Raw genomic sequence first — 22,851 nt, 5'->3', positions numbered from 1 at the left:
AGAAATTTAATGTTAAAGTTTTTTGTTTTTTTGCCATCATTTCTGTTCAAATAATATCGCGTTAACGAAAACTGCACCAATTATAAAGAATTTTAATTTTAACAAATTGTATATGATCTCAAATGTTTACGATATACATAGAACATATTTTCGAAAAATGGGTGGATTTCTATTTACGTCATATATCTTTAAAAATATAGGTATATAATACGGGTTAATATGCATAATTTTTTATATCTAGAAACAAATATATATATATATATATATATATATGCAAATTTATAAGCGTTTTGAACGTAATATTTTCATGGAATGTCGTTTCTGTATACCGTCCTTAAATATTTTGTAAATAGTCTTATCCACTAACTTTTATCTACTAACTCTTATCTAGTCTTAACTATGAGCTGTTGAGGTTTTCTAGACCGATAAAAAGATAAAGATTATTGCGAATTTTGTTTTATTTTTTTATTATTCTTAGTAGTTTCACAATCTGTCCAGAGGCCAATAAGTATTTGTTATGTTTTTATTACATATACATGGAGGTAGAAAATCACTTCATTAAGTGATCTCCTGTATAAAATACTTCTACGTAAAAAAAATATATAAAGTACTTCACAGAAATACGTTGAATTACATTAGTTATTGGCTCCAGAAGAATATCGCGTTGTATGACTTCATTTGAAACATAGTACGGAGCATCGACAATGGCACACAACACTTTATTTTGGAACCGTTACATGATGGATATATCAGGCTTGCTAGCGGTTCTCCATAGCTGGATTCCATATGACCAAATAGGCTTGAGTATAGATTTATACAATAATAACTTGTAATCTAAAGATAACTTGGATTTGCGCCCGATAAGCCAATAGATTTGGTAGAGTTTATGTCCAAGCTGTTTCAAATTTTAAAAAAATCCTTTAAAACTAATCTATAGGCCTAATAAATTTAATATATCACCTTTAAGGTATATTTAAGCTGTAAAATTGAAAATAAATTATAATTGCACCAACTCAATGGCAGATTTTAAATATTTCCCTCAAGTGGGCTTTTGAAATGATCAATTATTGTTATTTTTTGATAGAATACACAATATGATACAATATAATGATATCACTACGTCTGAATTTCAAACATATAAAATAAAACGAGTTAAAAGAGTTAATTGTTCGAAAGCTATTTGAAATATAGTTGCGAATATTCGCGATATTGGACCAATTAACATTAACGATGTGTTACATGTCATTGTTTCTATAAATACATGCCTCAAAAGTGCCGTTTTTGATATACAGACTTTTATTTGGCAATCGTTTAATATAATATTTTAATTCGTTGGTCAAACGTAGTTATGACATCATTGGTATATATAGACCTATGTACGTACGAACCTTCAATGTCTTCATTACTCATTTATATATTTGGACTTTGTTTCCTTTAAAAGGTTATTATTCTATTGTATGACTAATTCTTGATATTTTTATTATTTATTTTTGAATAAAATATCGATAATATATATTTCTCATTTGTTTAAATATAACAGTATAAAAAATAGCTCAAGTATTTCAACAAGAAAACAGCCCAAAATGGCACGTGATCTAACATAAGCAGTGGCAAACTGAAAATAATAGATTTACTGACTCATCAATATTTATATAATATTCAGCAAGCACACCAATTGAATTCCACAGGTACAAAACATAAAATTACGCTACAAGTGTTGAAGCATGGGAAATGAGTTTCTGAGTATTTATCCTGCTTTAAATAAAGAATATTTTATGTTAATCATAACAAATGAAGGATACTATGAAAAGTTAAAACAATATAGCCATGAATTTATTGAAGTCCCAACAGAATTATTAGGTTAATTTGTGAATTCAAGATAATTTATTGTATTTATATAATACTCTTCAAGTGTAGGTATAATTTGCACGAACTGGCAATGTTGCAAATTTATATCCTCGTACACATGCCATGATTCTTCAGAATTAGACTCTTGTCAAAGTCATCTTATTTTTGATAGATCCAAAAGTTGGGTTAAGTTAATCATATTATTTAATATGATAGCATCATTTTTATGTTTCAAACTAGTCTAACTAAAATATTACAAAATTAAAAAGCGTCTGATTACCACTATCTATTTTGATAAGTTTCTAAGTGTCTAAGATTGCCAATTAAGGTTACATTTGATTAAAAATCACCCAATATATGTAACTTGTGCCACAAATATATTAAATGTATTTATATACATACGTCTGCAAATATAAAATATTTGTATATATACGTATTTGATAAGCAATCTGTTGGTTTACTTTTACAAAACTGCGGTTTTTTTAACATATATATTGAACATATTAGTAAGTATAAACGGAATAAAATAGATAATAAAAACCGCTCAAGAGGTACGTCATCGTTGTTATTTTTAAATTTTGTTTTTATAATATTCTTGTGCTAATCACAGCCCATCTTTTATAAGGACATAAACGTTATAAATAAAATGTCACTATATCAGCCAATTCCTGGTTTTTACAAACCATCTAATATGAGATTATGAATCAATTTTGACCATTACTAAGACAAGGTAATGAGACTGAAAACAATTAAAGGTGAATATATAATTAATATAGGATAACTATATTGTAGAGTGTGAAAGACTTATGTGCATACTTGTTATGTGTGTATTTGTTTAGAATATACTATATATACTAGATAGAAAATACTATAGAATATTAATATATATAAAAGAGAAAGAATACCATGGATATGCAATAGTATTTTGCAGATATGGCAAATGATTTAAGGATAATTTAGTGATTAAATTTGATATTATCAAGAAATATGTACACGGGTAGTAACACAAGTAAGTAAGGAGATATACAGTAATATCAAAATGACTTGACAAGGAAACACCACGACGAAGGAAACAAGAACTAAACATAAAATGATAAATATGCTCTCTAATGAAAGTAAAATGCATTATTAGGAGATACACTGATTAAATAGTTGGGTTAGGTCTCCAGAAGGCACCATACCATACCATTGGAAAGAGTTTAACGTAAATAAAAAAAAACAACTCTAACCTACAAAATATTGTGACTGTTTACTTAACTGTAGTTAAGTCTTTCGATAATATATGCATTAGATAATAAATAGACTATAATATTAAAATAAATTATATTTTATAAAATGGTTGTTACGTTAATTAATTCAAATAAGGAGTTGTTCGATATCAAAGCCAAAATAAACTAAAAGCCAAAGTTTAAATGCGGCAACATCGCCAGGTTTTAATGTCATACATTTAGATACGGCGAGTTCAATGCTATAGTCTATTTAAAGTTATTTTGTATGTACGTCATCTAAATTCGTGGCATCAAAACGTCGCAATGTTGCCGCATCTACATTGAGTTTTAGTTCAGTTTGACTTTGACATAAAACAAAATTCTAATCTAAATAAAATAATTGAACAAAAACATTATAGTACATCTAAAAATTACAGTTAATTATACAGCCACAATAGTTTATAGGTTAGAGTTATAACCTCTTATCCCTATTGCTTTCAAGAATTTTACATATGTCTGACAACAGGACGACTTTGACAGGCTCAATCGTTTACGTGTTCGAACTAATCAGACAGCATTGTGTCTCTTTTTTACGATGACGTATGCACAAAAAAACTTTGAATGGACTATATTTTGGATATGACTATAGAGACATTTCAAAATCACCGAATTTAACAGCTAGCTTAGATTGTTTAATAGTTGTTTACGTTGGCACTGTGTATTTTCACCAATAGATGTCGCTAATCAAAATGCAAGTAAGCATGTAATGATTTCCCAAGTTCCCTGACCTTAACACTTTATGTAGATAAACAAAACCCATAATACTACAATATGATGGTAGGCATCCCATTAAATACTGTTCATTTTCATTTTTTTAAAGCCACTTCCGCCAAGATTACTTATCGCGAATAATATTGACAAGGCAAGAGCCATATTTAAAGACTCAGTAACGTTTTTAGTTGAATTAAACGCCGATTGAATTGAAAATTAACATTGTTTATATCGGGTACGTCATTATATTAGTCATGACACAAAATACGTTCAGGTATTTATTTTTTATTATTTGTAAATCAGTTAATTAATATCTAATCTATAATAAATGTTTATCCTTATCTAAATTTTAACATATCATTACTATGAATATTAACATATCATGTTAAAGGATTTATAATGGATCTTGTTGGATTTGTAATCAAATTTAAGTTAAGGACTCAATCATTCCGTCGAAGTGTGAACAAAAAACATTCAGTGCGATAGAAATGTCTGAATTTGAACCGAATAATTGCATTTGAGAGAAGTTTTACTGTTTTGGAGTTTGTGGCAACGTTTTGAAAGTGGTGGTTTTGACATCGAAGACAAACAACGCTCTGGATAGCAAACAAATTTTGCAGGCGAGGATTTCAACTCTCGATCACATGCCGCAAAGCCGGTGAAAACATACTTGGGGACATTAAAATGGGAAGTGTTACCCCACCCGCAGTATTCTCCAGACCTTGCTCCTTCTGATTACTACTGATACCAGTCCACATGAGGATACATTACTTCACTACTACATAGAATAAACAACAGAAAAGAATAAACTCTATTGTCTTCCTTTTCTAATGGCGGTACATTCTTTGTGAGCCGATCGGTACAGTCGATCAAGTCAAAACAACAAGAAAAATTTAGATTTTGTGTTATATTAATTATTCTATAGTTAAATTGGTGTTTAATTAATTAAATTGGTGTGTTATTCTTGGTAGTTTAACATACATTGCTTTGAAAATATGGAAGAACAATGGTAAGTGCAGAATGTAGGGTTATATTTTTAAAAGTTATAAAATATAAACAGCATCAATTTTATTTACAGTGGGAATGTTAGCTGCCAAATTTATAACACATAATTTTCAACGACATCGAATGGGTATCAACGTATGCCAAAATTTATGATAACAAGAACAGAGAGGAAAATTATTCCTGTTGTGTTGGAAGTAGTCAAGTCATTAATGAGGTTTGTCCATCAAGAATAGCAGCAAAAATTGTAGTAACTGACATTTATTTTAAACATAATATATTTTAGTAATGATTTAAATTTTATTTCATAGAGCTGATGTAGCTAGAATTTGCTGAGAATGAAGGTCGAAAAATGTGAAATTCAGAGTATCAGAGAAGAAGAAATTGGACAGCATTTTGCAAAAGTAGACCTGGATCAAATAAACAAAATATAAAACTATAAACGACAATAATGATCTATTGAATTGAATCACTACGAAAATACAATGCATTATTCTATAAGAGTATAGGTAAATAAATTGTTGTTTTGTAAAAATAATGATGTATTGACTGAGATTTCTTTCGGCTTAAAAGAACGATCATCCATTCGTTTTAGGCTAGTAACTGTACAATATGTTAATCGAAAGCTCGAGGCAGTCAATTCATTAACAGGGTTTGTTAATCAAGAATAGTAGCGATCATAGTTGATCCTATTTAGAGATTTTTAGGAGAATTTCACTGTTTTCATATATAGTGGTGGCTTTTTCGTGCTTTTAACTATATTGGCTGTATTTAATCTAAACGATTTTGGTCTATTTTATGGTAATGTAAGAGCATGCGCCAAATCCGGAGATATTTGTCAAACAATGTATTCTATTTAACAGTTGTTCACATCGAAACTTCGCATTTCTAATAGTATATAAAGAGGCTCAAAAATATAATATATAAAAATGATTAAAAACACGAAAAATAATTAACTAATTAGTTTTTTTATTATATAACTAGCGACCCGCCCCGGCTTCGCACGGGTGCAATGCTGATACTAAATTAAATACACTACAGAAAAAATATGAACGTTGTATATAAAAACATAGCGGCCCGCTCCGACTTTGCACGGGCATAAAATATATATGCCTATGTCACTCAATGAAGACATGATTAAAATCAATCCCGTATTTTTGGTTCATTCATTACTGCCCTTGGCCTGCACGCATTAAATTTGGAGTAAAACAATTCCTCTTCCCCTATACTTACTATGAAGATTTCCTGCTATCTTTGGAATATCTAAATTCATACAATTTTTATTACATTATACATTTTTAAACGCAAAAAAAAAATTTTGTAATATCTCCGAAAATATTTGTTTAATTTACATGCTGTAAGGAACCATATTGATCTATATTAATTGCACACTGTATTTAAGGTACTTAATTCGATAAGGATTAATGCCGTATTGCTTAAAATAGCTTCGTAAATAAGCCATTTTCTCACGTAAAAAGTAAACAATAAAAATGGTTAATGTGGGTTATCCCTAAAAGATAAACATATACCATCGCGGACTTTTTTGTAGACCTTTTTATGGTGTACAATACTGTAGTACATTAATTTGATCTAACTCGTAGGGTTAGGTAGCGTTTTTGCTAATTGCTAAATAAGCCTAAAAAAATAGGTTAATTTACGACATCACGTTAGAAACCTCTAAAATTAGCAATGTTGCCTTAGTATATTATGCATGTATTATACATATAAACCTTCCTCTTGAATCACTCTATCTATTGAAAAAAACCGCATCAAAATCCGTTGCGTAGTTTTAAAGATTTAAGCGCACATAGGGATATAGGGACAGAAAAGGCGACTTTGTTTTATACTATGTAGTGATAAGATAAATGCTTTCATGGATAGTAAATGGCGGTCATATTTTTTACTGTTTACTAGTGATGTTAATGTTTTATTATTCACGACATGCCTCAACGTATTTGACAGGTGGCTGCAATAAATGTTTATTGTACACGCATTCCTAAACCTGCCCTTAGTTTCCGTTATATTTTTCAATGTTAAAATTCACTTCCACCAAAAAAAAATCATTAAATTTGCCATTTTTGTTATTTAATAGGCGTAAATATAAAAAGTATCAGTACCATGTACATCATCACATAGAAATAACTTTTGAAGTAACACAATAAACCACAAAATTTGCTATCCAACCCAATTTCATTCTATACTCGTTCAAAATAATTTAATGTTTTTTTAATGTTATCTAGAGAGTACTTCACTTATTGTAGACCACAAGTTAAACATATACTCTTATATAAAGATAACAATTAGCGTCGCCAAAAGAACTTTAATTGAATATTCAATAATCAAAAAGCGATAAGATATTATTAGATAACATATAAGGATTAGTTCATTTCGAAATAGGGTGCACATATAATTAAAATTGCTTAATAAAAATAAACCCAGGCTCCAAAATACCGATAATGGAGATAAAATCGATATAAATCATTTATCATCAAGTGTGAAAAAATAATGATTAAATATTATTAGTATTCCAGCTATAAATCCTTTAAAATCAACTTCGCTGTTGATAATTAAACCCACAGGATTTTATGGTGTAAATGGATGTCTTGTTAAAGAAAAAACTTCATATATATAGTCTATTCAAAGTTATTTTGTACATACATCATCAAAATTTGTGACGTCAAAACGTCGCAATGTTGCTAACAACCAAACAACTCTAACCTACAAAATATTGTGACTGTTTACTTAACTGTAGTTAAGTCTTTCAATAATATATGCGTTAGATAATAAATAGACGATAATATTAAAATAAATTATATTTTATAAAATGTTTGTTACGTTAATTAATTCACATAAGGAGTTGATAGATATCAAAGCCAAAATAAACTAAAAGTCCAATTTAAATGCGGCAACATCGCCAGGTTTTAACGTCATAAATTTAGATACCGCGAGTTCAATGCTATAAGTATATTTAAAGTTATTTTGTACGCACGTCATCTAAATTCGTGGCATCAAAACGTCGCAATGTTGCCGCAACTACTTTGAGTTTTAGTTCAGTTTGGCCTTGACATACAACAAAATTCTAATCTAAACAAAATAATTGAACAAAACTGTTATCACATATAATTTATTTTAACATTATAGTACATCTAAAAACTACAGTTTATATACAGCCACAATAGTTTATAGGTTAGTGCTATAACCTCTTATCACTATTGCTTTCAAGTATTTTGCATAAGTCTGACAACCGGGCGACTTTGATAGGCTCATTCGTTTACGTGTTCGAACTAATCAGATAGCATTGTGTCCCTTTTTAACTAGAACAAAATGAGAAGGAAAATATTGTCTGATTGTGAAACGAGTTTACAAATTTCAGCAGGCCAATACATTAAACATCTTGATGACATATGTACAAAAAAACTTTGAATATATATATATGTATATATATATATATATATATGTATATATATATATATATATATGAATAAATATGAAGACTATATATTTTTTATATAATGTTCATATCATTCTTCATCTATAAATTATGAGAGAGGAAAGGACGGAGCTAATTGCATGGAGCAGTTAATTTTATATGTGGTTATATTTTCCGACGGTAGTATAACCGACACGGAGATGTACATATTCCTTCACGTACTAACTTAAACATAACCTAAAAACTAAAGTAGTATAATAACAACAAATACTAAATAAAAATTAAACATATATAACTAGTCATAGAATAAAAACTAATTCATGACATAATTAAAAATAATCGCACAATAACTACTAGAGCTTTTTTAAATAAAGTAAATGCTTTATTTATTATTGAACGGAAATATTTTTTAACAAAATTCGAGAGAGTAATCGAAATATTACCTATTATTGCCATAAAAACAGTCAAAACTATTTTTTTTGCTGTTTATCAATCACAATGTTAACCTTTTTACCCTATTACATTAACACTCTTGAAAAAGATCGTCCCAAATTATTTACAAGCAAACTACCAAAAAAATCATAAAACTATATATATTACATATAAATAAATGTACGTAAGCATAAAATGGGTACGTTTTTGTCAAGGTTGCAGCTAGGACGACATAGCCGGAACGTTAAAAATCAGTCGAATGAAACTAGTAGAACCAGAAATAGTAACTAAAAATACACGACGGAAACAGTCGATAGTAAATACTAATAAAATCAGTCGGACCGAAAATAGCGACTGAAAACAATCGACTGAAACGGTCACTAGTAAAAAGTAGTAAAAACAGTCAAATCAAAAATAGCGACTGAAATAGTCGATAGTAAAAAGTAGTTAATTATTAAACAGTCGATAGTCGATTTCAGTCGATAGTTCCCAACACTAGTATAAACCTTTATTTTGAAATTCTAAAAGTTGTCTCAAAAGTTTCACAAAATCTCATATCCTCTTAAAACATCTTAAGGTCACAGAAATATTTTTTTTCTTATGCAATTATCTCGCTTCCTGCGGGTTTAATACCTAGAAATGACTGGGAGTTCTACTAATTATGGACATCGGAACAATCAATTAAAAACCCATAATTTTGACAGTGTTATATCTTATCGATCACAAAAATAATTGAGCAATTCATTATATCAATTTTCTGTCCTTAAATGTAGTTTATGAAAATCATTTTCTTTTAACTACCTTCACGGTAAATATAAAGATTAAATATGTTTCATTGACTATTAAATAATTTGCTGTCTTCCAAAGACTTTCAAACATTAGCGTTTTAAATGAAATATTACGATCGTTACCCATTGTAAACTAAGTGCAATTTAATCGTTGAGAAATTGTCTTTAGTATCTCAAGGTAACATTAAACAAAACACAAATACGTTTTTAATATGACTTTTGTCAATTAAGATCTTCAGATAATAATCATATTATTATATACCTGAACAAACTGATAACACACGTTGATTATTAATGACATAATATTCTATAAAACGAAAACTGTCATTTTAAATATGAAAAATATGCATAAAATGATTATTCTTTCGATTATTTAGTGTCTCAACTAAATGATTATTAATAATAACAAAATAAGAAGATTCTGTCTGTCGACACCATAACCTTCAAATATTAGCGATTTGGTTTCAGTATAATATATGTCCTCTTCTTCTATTCCAGTTTTGTGCGCAGTAAGTATGATTTTTTGGGAACTCTCATTCTGCTTCTATAATTTGAGGAAACTTTAGATCTTACAATTTTTTGACGGCAATAGTAGGAACAACAATAATAACTATCCTACCAATCATAACCACTACAAGATAGATGCACTAAATATAAAATCCGTGTACCGTGTCCAAACAGTTATATTAGATTTGCTTTGTTCCTAATTTAATTTTGTGTTTATCACATAAAATTATATTATTATGTCTGTATTATTTGAGGATTCGGCACCGACTTCAAACTGATTTTTATTCAGTTATTACGACTGTTGCGTACATATTTTATTTTAAAACCTTTTTTGTGTGTTTAAAGTCTAGTTTAATTATTTACTTGTTAGTGATTTCCTTATTTATTTTTTGAAGTCGGTTCAATTTTTTTTGTAAAAATATTTTATTTTTAGTGTTAGATATTTACTTAATAAACTACCCAGTTATTTTGAATATGACTGAAAATAAGGAATGTTTCAGGGACTGGGACCCGCTACCTACTCTAGATGATTTAAGAAATGTTCCAACCAATCTAAAGAAAAAGAAGTTGTTGGTCTGTTGGGAATCGAACCCGCGACCACCGCGTGTTAGCTTAAGGTTTTAATTGTTAAACCATAGAAACAGTTGCCTATAATGTTTCTACGACTTCTTATATGATATGGTTAGTGCTTAAAAAGCAAACTGAATGGCTTTTACACTGAACGACTTCAACTAAGTAATAACATTATACACAAATATCTGATTATTTTAGATAAAAAATACATGAAAGTATTATACGTGCCTTTGAAATTTGAGGTTTTCCCTCGATCAAATCCTAATTTGGTTCCAATGGGACCACCTCGCAGGTGCACTGTTTCGAATAAAAAAAATTGAGAATCGGTCCATAAATGCTGCAGAAATCGGCGAACATACATTAAAAAATATATACAGCCGAACATAGAACCTCATCTTTTTTGAAGTCACTTAAAAATAAACTGTAATATTTCAGACGAAAGGAAAAACTCCGAAAAAAACAACATTCAACAAGAAAAAGTATGTAAAAGTATATTGTAATTATAAATAGCGTTGGGAACTATGGACCGAAAACAATCGACAGTCGATAGTCGCAAAACTAGCTAGTCAAATACACGGTTCGATTGTTTTTTTTTCAATTCGTGATATCAGACGAAGATGTACGAATCCTTTCCTGTATAAATTGTGAGAGAGGAAAGGACGATAATTCCTTGGGACAGTTATTTTTATATGTGGTTATATTTTTCAACGGTAGTATAAGCGAGACTGAGATGTATAAACTCTTAAATTCCTTCACGAACTAACTTTAAAAAAGAATGGAATAATACCCCACAAATGTTTTCTTGCATTTTAATGTGTTAGTTGTAATTCTTAAATAATATACTATAATAAATATAGACAATACAATAGAACTTAAATAAAATCTAACAACTAAAGATGTACAATAATCATAAATAATATTATATATATATATATATATATATATATATATATATATATATATATATATATATATAAATTAAACATATACCTAATTGTAGAAAAGAAAACTGATCCATGACAATTAAAAACAATCTGAACGAAATGATATAAATGCATATGATACCAAAATACATAATATAATATATTAATATAATATAATATTATATTAATATAATATAATATAATATTAATATAAAATATATTGTTATTTACAAGCAAACTATCAAAAAAATTATAAAACTACATATGTTACATATAAATCTATGTAAGCATAAATTGGGTACATTTTTGTCAAGGTCGCAGCTATGACGACAGAGCCAGAACGCTAAGAATCAGTCGAATGAAACTAGTAGAACCAAAAATAGTAACTAAAAGTACGACTGAAACAGTCGATAGTAAATAGTAACAAAATCAGTCGGACCGAAAATAGCGACTGAAAACAGTCGACACAAACAGTCACTGGTAAAAGTAGTAAAATCAGTCGAACCAAAAATAACGACTGAAACTTACCAACACTAATTATAAAGTATATTATATATAAGTTCGTATTGTCAGCAAGTTCTCAAATATTTAATAACTATACTGTAATAACTAATATTTACAATACCATACAAAAAAAAGCTATTACCTTAATTATCTTTCCAGGAAAAAAAACGATATAATCGCACTAGGGTGTGTAAGAGGTTTGTTATATTACCGTAATAAAAAAATAATTAGGAGAATTGTTCGGTTCAGTTAGGGCATTTTGTATCAAAAATATCTTCACAAGTTACAATACTACCGTAGTTTTTTATGTTTACCACCAAATTTATGTCTGACTTGAATTTGCGCGGTAAAATTTTAACAAACCATAATCAAAAAACAGTTTGACAGCTGACAGTTTATACAGGACAACGTGTTTTCCATGGCTGAACAATATTATTCAAATATAGGGCCTATAAATTGGGTTTAAACAAAATTTCCCAGTAAATAATTATAATATATGGTAAATATTTGAACAATTTCATATTTTTTACATTACTTTGCTGGTTATGATACAGTCATTTTCCTTTTTTTATGTCCTGGACCTCTGACAACCGATACTAAATTAAATAAATGATATACAAAGATATTACAACAAAGAAACTTGACATAAGACTGTGTGCTAAAAAAGTGAGAATAAAGAAGAATAGGCAGATGACGTGGTAAGTTATGCAAAAGATATGGGCGAAAAGCTCGGCATATCCACGGAACCTCAGATGCGCATAACAACATTTTTGATTACAGAACCAGTAGTTTGTATTTTCCTTTTCTATATTTATATCATGCGTGTTTTATTCATTTTTTTCTAATAATTGATCTGATTGCAAATCAGTGACATACTATAGATGATAGGAAAGAAACTCAAAGAAAAATAGTATATTCAAATCTAGAAAGATGTTGAAATACTGACTGCACTTTTTAATCTCAATCACAATAATGACTTTAATGATATATCTATATTGGTCAATTCTTTTATTAAATTCATATCAACTTAATACTATGTTTTAAATAAAACAACATACCACGTTATAAACAACTAAAATATTTGAGAAAATGGTACTTGAATAGATTCAGTGAATAATACAAATTTCTAATATACGACGTAAATATCGGTAAAACCAGCTTAAAAGCGCTTTAACCGGAATACATATCGTACCCATCGTGTGTTCGGTGATAATGCCACTTCCGATCATCACTTGTTCTGATCGATGCCGCACAGTCTGGCTGGGCAGCACTTTTCTTATCAAAAAACCGGAAAGAGCCTCGATTTTTAGAAATATCGCCGCGGCCATGGGATTTTAAGTCGATCTGTTTTAAATGTAATCGAAGAAAATCCATTTACGCGTTTAGCATTTCATAGTAGGAAACGACATTAAAATAAAAAATATATTTTAGTTGCTGTAAAATTTTTATATAGTCTGTCAACTGTCATAAATGCGTCAGTCCGAGTTTAAAAGATTATAAGCAAGTCAACAAGGTGACGTGTAGGCGTATACGTTTGATAGAAATATGTAAGGAATGGGTACTAACACTGTTTCAGTCAATATTGTACATATTAGGGATATGTAAAGAACACAGATGGTAGTAGATGAAAAATATAAATTTACAAAAGAAGAATCCAGACATACAAGGTATATTTAGAGCACAGTGGACGAATTACGACCCTCAGATTGATGATAAACGACTAACTCGAGTTAAGATACCATTAACATTAAATTGGAATTCCCATCAGAATAAGTTAAAAAACATTCCAGAAATATTTATTGTAAAAATTTAAAAAATAAAACAAAAGTCGGATTTCTTACATAATAATATTTTACTTATGTTTTGCCTAAAATGTTATCTTCAAAACACCCAGTTTTATCAAGGACTGAGGCGTTTGTTTAAACCACACATCAAACAAGCCGCGTAATAACAAATATATCGTTCGATATAGCGCGATATGCGTTTCTCGTATCTTCTCTCTCAACCGGCTTAGCGAAAACTGTGCCTCCCTCTTTAAGAGAAACACTAAAAGAAGTCACGACACGGCGTAAAATTACTAATTAAAAAATATCTACTATATTATAACTAAACTAACTAATTTAAAAAGTCCAGCAACCAGGGAAAACCGTCAGATCGGTGACATAAAATATAGAAATAAATATTTTAGGTACTATATCCATTGGACATGGCTAACGCGCCGCCGGCTCCAACAGTTATGCGGTAGATTATTTGCCGTTTTTGTTGTGTGTAAATCGACCTTAAACGTGTAATTTTACGTTCTGTCTTGAAATCTGACATCTCTATACCGTAAAATATCAGCAGAGCAATTTAAAATTCGAAAACAAATCCCAACGTTTTCTATTGAAATAATGTTAAACCAGAAAGGGAGTGAGTTGACACATTATTGAACAATTTCACGTAATTTTAAGTAATATTGTTTAAGATTTCGTATTTATTTTGATTATTCCCCTTCTAGAATTATCAGCGGGTTATGGTAAGTTAGGATAAAAACGATTCAGATTAGATGATCATAAGTTACATTGTATTTTTTTTTGTAGGGATAACAAATTAATGTGGCTTTATCGGAAGGTATAAGCTGTAAAAGAAAAGAACGACATATGCGAAAATTTCATCCTAATATAGATTAGCACAATAGGAGAAAAAAAGTGTTTGTCCCCTTTGTTTATAAGGTATTCAGATTTTTGCAAGTAGCTTTTTCAGATTCATAATATAAACATTAATCAATCGTTTTTTTAATTCTAAGAATTTCAATGAATCACCAGGCATCAGGCCTGGTGAACACAGAATAGTTGATAAAAAAGTTCTTGTTATAGAAATGATAGCGATTGATATGGTTCTGAAGATATTATTGTATTAGAGGTTTTTTCTGTCAATTTTATTGATATTAATTTGTAGTCCATTTCAGGTTTCCATTAGTAAATGCCTTTCGAAGTCAAAGAAGAGAAATTAACTATGAGCTACCTGTAAGGGCAAGATTCCAGAATATTACATAAAATGATAACTGGAAAGAAATATAATAGTAAAATAGGACAGCTACTGTTCGAAGAGTGAAACAAATATTTAAGAACAATGCAATTTTATTTGAAAATTTAGGTAAAGAAATTATTCTTTTATCAAATATATATTTGATATGATATATTTATTGTTTTTTAATGTATATTTTATTTAAGATTATATGATAAAGAATCATGAATGAATGAAGTGATGAAATATGCAACGGAAAAAAAATTAAACTAACTACGTAATTTGCATAGATGGAACAGAAATTAGGAGTTATTCACAGTGATTTGGTAAATATTTTAGACTGTTGATACATTTGAAAGTGTTCGATAATTAATATGATAAAATATGTAACTATATTTTAATTATCTACTTTATAGACCTAAGCTTAGAACAGTCAATAATTAATTTAATGATTTTAAATACATTCCTTTAATATAGATACATTTCTATATCATAAAAAATAAAGTGCCTAATTGTTTTTGTTACTGTTCTAAAATTGTTGCTAAAATAAAAAAATTATTTCAAAATTGTTTTATTCATTAATTTCGTGTTTTATCATACCAGCATGTATTACTTATATAATTTTATAATATAAAAGTAAACAATAATCATATAATAATGTCTCTTTAGATATTTTTGTTATAGTGTTCAGTGGTGTAGTAATTTAAACTTATCAATACTTTGTTGACTATCAAAACCAAGTGGATTAGATTTAATTAAATGCAATTTAAACAGGGTAGGAGAGTTTGCAAGTGAGTGGCAAATATTTATTTTTTCAGTAAAAATATTTAGCTGAAGTAAAGTTTGCGAATCTGTCAGATCGTAGTACTTACTAAAATTAGATAAATATCACTTTATCTCTTATATATCGGTGGTGATCATTCCGTCATTCCCAAACGGCTATATTCCTTTTAATGTGGCGACAAAAATGTTTTCTTTAGGTTTAATATGCCAAGAGATCAAGTAGCCACTTTTTTAGGCAATTGTTTAAATAAAGTAAATGTCTTCATATTTAGACTAACCGAAACCTAAAATTCCAAGTTATAAATACATTAATTGAATAAAAAAAAATAAAGTCGGGCGTCTGTTTGCATTGTGACGGTTATTCCCAGTTCTAAACTATGAAAAGTGCCTATTTTTTCTTTTATTTTAATTTGTTTTAACAGTGGCAGCTCTTGATAAACATTTTAAGGTGTTCTGCAATTTTTGCAAAAAAACCTATTTTTTCTAAATTAAGTCCATCCTAGGTTCTTTTCTGTTTGCAAATTTGGTAATCACTTTGTTTTTCAATAGATAACATGGAAAGGGCTGTTAAACGATCTTCGGTCATTAAATTTTTAAGAAACATGTTGATGCGCTTTAGTATTGAGAAACATCTTCGGCCTCTGATGTTGTGATGGGAGTTATTACTACTATTTCTAATAATTGTCTAGTCTTCTTCAAAGTGTCTCCTAATTTTTAGAAGAGGTAGTGCACCATTTAATGTTCTCCAATCATTTCTTAAATAAATTGCTGATTGTTTAGTTCTTAATCGTTTTTTATCAAGCGTGGGATAAAAGGAACATACGAAAGTGCGTATATCCTCAGGAAATTTACCGCAATACTCTCCAAAGTATTCCGAAAAGAAAAGCAGCAGCTTTTTCCTCTACTTGCACCAGATTTTTCAATAATAACAACTGATAATGGTATTTTTAAAAATGTCTTCATATTAATGAAATTAAAGACCACTTCCATAGTCACAGTTACCAATATTGTTATCATTATCTGGCCGAGAGTCGTGTAAAATTCAGATACAGATAATCAATATCATGGACGGGCGATGCGGCACTAGGACTAAATGCAGCGAAATCTCCACTTAAATATCGGCCTTGTTTTAGTTCGTTTTGGACGGACACGGGGGCAGTGGGGTGCCGCGCGGGTGTTTGAAAGAGCTCGCAGAGAACGTTCGTGTGGCCCAGGTAAATAATAGCGATAGGGTAGGTTAGGTTATTCCATTGGTCCACATTACTCCCGTGGCTCGCAATTCATTGGGTTTTTTTATGATTTGTGGGATTTGCTTTTTGGTAGGTAATAGAAAATATTTTAGTATTTTAGTGAGTTTACATAATTATTTTTTGCGAGCGTCTTCAGTTTTCTTTTTGGAGCTCTGCAGCTCTGAATATACGGACTATTAATGTTGTGTACGAAAATAGAACCTATCTCATTGAGTATATGGATAAAAAAGAAGATCAAATTGCCTGCAACACAATCTGTAGTACAGCAGTCTCTATTCGCCGTACATTAGATGGCCCGATCTTCAATTTGCCGCTTACTTGTTTCCATCATGTCCCACGTAGATATCATTTTTAACCAAGTGCAACAAAGAAAAATCGAACCTAGTACAATAAGAGACCCTGTAGATAATTTTTGTATTATTATTCGAGTTCGAAATAATATTGATAACATCATTAGTGAAGCATCAGATATAATAACTCCTGAGCTATCGTCCAGGCAACAGTACATTAGATCACCGCTTCGGACGTGCGTGATGTTATAATAAATTATACAAAAGATCGATTTCATTTTAAAGACCGTCGAGTAGTTGCATCGCGTTTCTTTTTGGGATACTTTGGGGGTATTGCGGTAAATTTCCCGAGGATACACTGACTTCCGTGTGTTCCTTTCATCTCAAACATGATAAAGAACGACAACGAACTACTGTCAGTTAAGTATTCAAAAAATGATCACAGAACATTTAATTATGCACTAATTTTAGTTGTGGTAACAACTCCCATGACAGCATCAGAGACCGACAGATGTTTCTCAACACTAAAGCGCATCAAAACGTTTCCCAGAAATTCAATGACCGAAGATCGTTTAACAGCCCTTTTCGAAATAGACAATTTAAATCAAAAAGTAATTACCAAATTTGCAAAAAGAATGTAGGATGGACTTTATTAAAAAAAAAATAGGTAGGTTTTTTTGCGAAAATTACAAAACACCTTAAAATTTTTATCGGGAGCCGCCACTGTTTTAAATTACCTTCCTGTAATACAACTTTACAAACTGCGAAAAGTGTCTATATTAATATATTTTAATATACCGACATATATTACTTTAATTAATGTTATATGTGAACAACTTTAACTAACGTAATTTAAAATTATTCTCTTTTCTCTATTATGAAAGAAACATGATTAATTTGATGAATTGTGGTCGAATCACTAGTAAAGTATAACATAATGAATGAAACAGAGTAACGACAAAGTAGATAAACGTCCAACCTATATCCTTTGTGTTGTTTTACTCGCTGTGCGGCCTTTTAAAATCGACGATTTTATCAGCATAATTATGAAGTGAAACGTCACGTCCTTGATAGTCTTTATCAAGACAACAACAATAGAACAAATGATGTAATCATGTTAGGGCGTGATAAGTTCGCGCATTAATACGAAAAACGCATCTAAAAGTAATTGTTTCAGCTAGAACCACTCACCTCCAGACGAGACATCCACTCACCGTCCAACACTATCACTAAAAATCCTTCAAGATCGATGCGCTGGTGTATAAAACGAAAAATGCACCTGATATCACATAATGTTTCGCACGGTAACGTTTATGCGAACTGCCTCAATCTTATTGCTCGGCACACTGAACGCGTTCGGTAACGATAGCGCGTCGCGGAACAATCAAGGGAAATTCTTATCGGCGCCTTATCAGTTCTAAAAGCTGGCTGTTCGGGTCGGTCTTCGCGAACCGATCGGGTGGCGGTCAGTCTTTCGACTTTCGGAGGCGATAAAATGTCGTCATACGGTTGCAGTAATTGGACAATTTTCATACGAACCGTCGTCTGTCGCGTCGTTTCAGGTCCAGTCATCGGACAGCGTAACTGTCAGTGGCATTCAATTGTTTCGTGCTATGCGTCACCGCCTACTAATGATGGAAATTACTGGAAACGTTCGAATTTATTAAGCCGATGACTGTGTATACGAAACGGGTCATTACTTAACACAGATTCTGTCGAAAAAAGTATAGGAGAACGCGGCAAATTCAATTTAGCCCTTTTTCGAGATTTATAAACGTCAGTAATCACTGTGCCGACCAAATTGTTTGGTATGATTAAATATTTTTTGCACAAAAACCACCGCTACTTTGAAATTAAACGCCAGATTGTCAAGTAACTTTGACACTTGTCATCTGAATATAAGTTAGGAGGTTGCGCCATCTGTGCATCAAATCAGAAACTTATTAGGAGACCTATAATAATGCGATGGACAATGCGATTTGTAAATTCGTTAAAAAATATATATTATAAAATATTTTCCATACTATAAATACATTTCCTTCTCATTTTCGTTAAAAAGAAATACAATGTAACAGAATCAGCCCGCAAAAGTCGTTCGATTGTCAGGTGTCAAAGTGAAAATATTTATTTCATATCTCGCATTTATTTCATACTTTCTCACCATATAAACCTTCCCAGGACTTCCACAAATATTTCGAAACCCAAATTAGTCAAATCTATATATGTTATGTAACACAGTCCCGGCATCGTGGCCATCTATTTTAAAACTACCTGAACGGTGAACGAATGAGACGAATTTGTCTGGTTTCTAATAGATAAGAACCCTCGGTGTCGCTTTGTATAGCCGTTCAACCAGTCACCTTTTCTTTTCGTTAAATAAAAACAATTTTTAAAGTTATTTTTTCTAATATCTTTATTAGATACGCTTAGTACAATCTTAATTTACAATCAATTTATTACTACTTTTCCTATGTACTTGGATTAATTAACAAGCAAGACGAGTGCGAGAAAATACATCAATATATATTTCTTCAATTATTAAATTATAATAACTTATAGCTATAGTTTACACTAAAGGTTTATAAGTTCGTATGGTTTGGTTCGCTTCAATCTCCTGACATCCTGCGCGCTGTCCAGCAGTTGTATTGCTTCCACGTTACTATGATTTAGTAATCTTCTTTCGTGTTTCAAGGCGAAATCTTGGATAACTTCGCAAATCCATTTGATTTCCAGATCATCGTGCAGTTCTTCGTTGGTTACATAGCGATAGGCATTTGCAATCTATCGAAGAATCTTGTTTTGACAGCGTTGTGTGACTAGTTGATTTGAATTTTTAGGGCAACCCCATATTTGCACCCCATAGGTCCAAACTGAATTTATAATTGTATTATAGATCAATCTCTTTGATTTTAGATCAAGTTGAGAGTATCTTACCGTCTCACGTAACTAGTATAGTTATTTTATTTTGGTGCTAAAGTATTTTGTTTTATGTCTAACGTAATGTTTCCAATTTAATCTACCGTCAAGTTGGATTCCAAGGTATTTAGCTGATTCTGCTTGAGGAATCGGGCATCCATTGAGTAATATAATTAAGTTTTTATTATTTCGCCTTAATGTAAAATTAACGTGGACAGATTTGGAGCTATTAAGTTGAATTTTCCAATCTTTCGTCCATTTGTAGATTTTGTTGACTGCCACTTGTACTTTTTTTACTGCTCTAGGCAGAGATATGTCGTTTGCCATAATAATTGTGTCATCAGTAAATGTTCCAAGTAGTGTTTCTTTTGTTGTTGGAATGTCAACAGTGTAGAGCAGATATAGGAGAGGTCCTAAGGCGCTACCTTGTGGAACTCCAGCCGAAATAGTTTTAAATATCTCCAGCAGTTGACAAAAGTTACGCGGTAACAATTTGCTCATCTTACAGATTAATCCCAAATGCCAAACCCGATCAAAAGCTTGTGAGGCATCCAGGAATATTGCAGGGCAGTATTTCTTTTCCTCGAACGCTCTTTCAATAGGCGCAGTTACTCTGTGCACTTGATCGATTGTTGAATGGTGATTTCGAAAACCAAACTGGAAATCTGGTATTATTATAAACTTTTTAAGACGTTTGAATATCAGTTTCTCAAATAGTTTTGATATTGCAGGTAGTAGCGAAATAGGCCTGTAAGATTCGACTTGTTCTGCAGGTTTGTCAGGTTTTTTCAGCATAATTATTGGTGCCACCTTAAAGCATTCCGGGAAAAAGTAAATTAATAACTTTTTTTTGTTTAAAAGCCTTTCACGTATTGTCATTTCTAACTTAAATTGTAAAAAGCAAGACAGTGTTTTAGAGCAAATTTTATATACGAATAACAATTTCGCAAATCCTTCATAACATAATTTATTGTAAGCTTTGTCAATGGAGCACAACTCTGTGTCAACATACATTTGTTACGCCTATACACATTCTTATTGTTTAATGAATTAATATGTCCACTTCCTAAGCTACGAGAATCTTACACTAAACCGGCATCAACGGTTTAGATAATTAACGCTATAAGTATGTGTTTTTTGTCCCACAAATAATGACGTAATGGGTTCATTTGTGATAGATGGAAAGCGGTCGAAATTAACGAAATTACTTAACTTGAAATTTCTTATTAGTAATGTTGGTTGTTGCATACACTACCGTTCAAGCGATGGGAACTATAAATTAACTTTAAAAAAATGACAATAATCCAAGTAACAGGGCAATTAAAAAGTTCCCGGCCTGACACATAGATGGCGCTACTAGAATTAAATCCATATGTTTATAGTTAGCCCCAATACTCAAAAGATGCGTGTATAAATTTGACAGCTGTCGGATCATTAGTTTGTGAATTATAGCATTTTGAGTGAAGCAACTTTTGTTATTGTGAAAAAAAATTAATAAAAAGGAATTTCGCGTGTTTAAATATTGCTTTTTGAAGGAAAAATACAGTTGAAGCAATAACTTGGCTTGATGTCGAGTTTCCGGACACTGCCCCAGGAAAATCAACCATCAAAGATTGGTATGCTAAGTTTAGACGTGGTGAAATGAGTACCGAAGACGATGAACGCGGTGAACGCCAAAACGAGGTTGTTACCGATGAAAATATTTAAGAAATCCACAAAATGATTTTGAATAACCGTAAATTGAAATTGAATGAAATAGCAGACATTCTAAAGATATCAATTGAACGTGTATATCATATCATTCATGAATATTTGATATGATAATGGATGAAAAAAGGCTCCATCATTTCACTCCGAAGTCCAATCGACAGTTATCCGAGTGGACTGCACACGATGAGCTTGCTCCAAAGCGTGGCAAAACGCAACAGTCGGCTGGCAAGGTTATGGTATCTGTATTTTGGGATGCGTATGGAATAATTTTCATTGACTACCTTGAAAAAGGATGGACCTTCAACAGCGACTATTACATAGCGTTATTGGGCCGTTTGAACGAAGAAATAGCCGAAAAACGGCGGCATTTGAAGAAAAAGGAAGTGCTGTTTCGCCAAGATAATGCACCGTGTCACAAATCAGTGAAAACGATGGCAAAAATCTATGAATTGGGCTTCGAATTGCTTGCTTATCCACCGTATTCTCCAGATCTGGCCCCCAGCGACTATTTCCTGTTCTCAAATCTCAAGAGAATGCTCGATGGGAAGAAATTTCCGTCGAATGAAGAGGTGATCGAAACTGAGACTTATTTTGGAGCAAAGGACAAATCATACTACAAAAATAGTGTCGAAAAGTTGGAGGGTCGCTATAGTCAGTGTATCACCCTTGAAGGGCATTATGTTGAATCAAAAAAAAACTAATTTTGCCAAAAAAATAGCCAAATGTGTTTTACTATGGTAGGCCGGGGACTTTTCAAATGACCTGTTATTATACTAACAAGTCTTAACCAAACCCTAACTTTTAATTAGAGTTAATTGATCTCGTCAAGCCGTCAACCATATTTTTACTTTATTCTAGTACCTTCCAATCACTCTGTAGTATTCCAACAACGGTGCTCTAGGGATGCCGA

The 22,851-nt window shown here is 31.0% G+C and overlaps 1 protein-coding gene across 1 annotated transcript in view; it reads right to left on the bottom strand.

Moving 5' to 3' along the window:
- The window catches only part of LOC143202950 (ras-like GTP-binding protein RhoL), a 35,858-nt gene extending 16,963 nt beyond the window's left edge, over positions 1-18,895 (bottom strand). Inside the window, exon 1 of the mRNA XM_076414976.1 lies at positions 18,507-18,895. The gene's annotated coding sequence lies outside the window, so the exon portion shown is untranslated. The remainder of the gene's footprint in view (positions 1-18,506) is intronic.
- Positions 18,896-22,851: the final 3,956 nt, after the last annotated feature.

This window comes from Rhynchophorus ferrugineus, unplaced genomic scaffold (assembly GCF_030347505.1).
Source record: "Rhynchophorus ferrugineus isolate W39M unplaced genomic scaffold, kcgeb_rfMv2 rfM9, whole genome shotgun sequence".
Lineage (NCBI taxonomy): Eukaryota > Metazoa > Arthropoda > Insecta > Coleoptera > Curculionidae > Rhynchophorus > Rhynchophorus ferrugineus.
Note: the sequence above shows the minus strand (reverse complement) of the source record. Positions and strands in the feature narration are given on the sequence as shown.